Raw genomic sequence first — 1,050 nt, 5'->3', positions numbered from 1 at the left:
TCACATAGCAGTTTGTTTCTTGTTTGAGGGGTTTTTTGGTTGGTTAGATTTTTTTAAAGGGGTTTGTTGGTTGGGGTTTTTTTTTTTTGGGGGGGGGGGTGTTCAGTGTTGTGGTGTTGTTTTGGTTTTTTGGTTTTTTTGGTGTTTTTTTTGTTTTTTGTTTTTTTTTTTAGCCTAAAATCAATATTTTGGACCCAGAGATCTACTTACTATAAGTCCCTGGTAAAATTCATGAATACTGTGAAAAGGCATATACAATCAATAAACCTACAGTTTTTAGGGGTTTGAGAAGTTTTGTCTTTGACTGTTTAAATACTGAAGTAGAAGAAAGTGGGATTGTATTATTGTTCAAATTATTGTACAACATGTTTCTTTCAAAGACAAGGAAGTTTAGCTAGTTTTCATTTCGTTGCTGTCAAAAGTAATAGCACTGACTTAAGTGAGATTCTCATCCTGTTTTTTAGCAATTATTTATCAAGCTACCTAGAGCTTTCCTAAATTTTGTCAACTATAGTATATATTACTGTTTTGCAACATTAAAGTAGCTACAACTTCTAAAATAAGGAAAAACCTTTTTGTGTCTAAGGGAGATGTATAAATTTAGAGAACCCCCAAAATCTGAGTCTTTTAGCATTTCTCTGTATTGTGGACGATCTTGTTTGCAGGTATAATGGAAAAAAGGTGAAAAAATAATTTACATGAGAAGTTCAGACAAAAGTATGTATTTGTTCAGCAGTTAGACTTTATGCTGCAGACCAATTTGATGTTAATATATTGTTTAACATCTTTTTACCTAATTTGTGTATTGCATTTGAAATTAAATAAAAACAAGCAAAAACCAATACAAAAATTCCCCCCACAAAAACCCACACCAGAACCCTAAAAAACCTGTTCAGATCCTGTACCCTCTAGAGTAGAAGCACTGTGTTTCCTTGGTGTGGTGCTTGAATCCCTGTTCAAGTACTGTAAACGTGGTCTCACGGAGGAGCGTTATGGAAGAGGTCTCACCCACAAGACCATTGTGCTGTGTATGGAGTCGCTTGCTCCTCT

The sequence above is a fragment of the Sylvia atricapilla genome, chromosome 3 (assembly GCF_009819655.1).
Source record: "Sylvia atricapilla isolate bSylAtr1 chromosome 3, bSylAtr1.pri, whole genome shotgun sequence".
Taxonomy (NCBI): Eukaryota; Metazoa; Chordata; class Aves; order Passeriformes; family Sylviidae; genus Sylvia; species Sylvia atricapilla.
This window is presented reverse-complemented; position numbering follows the sequence as displayed.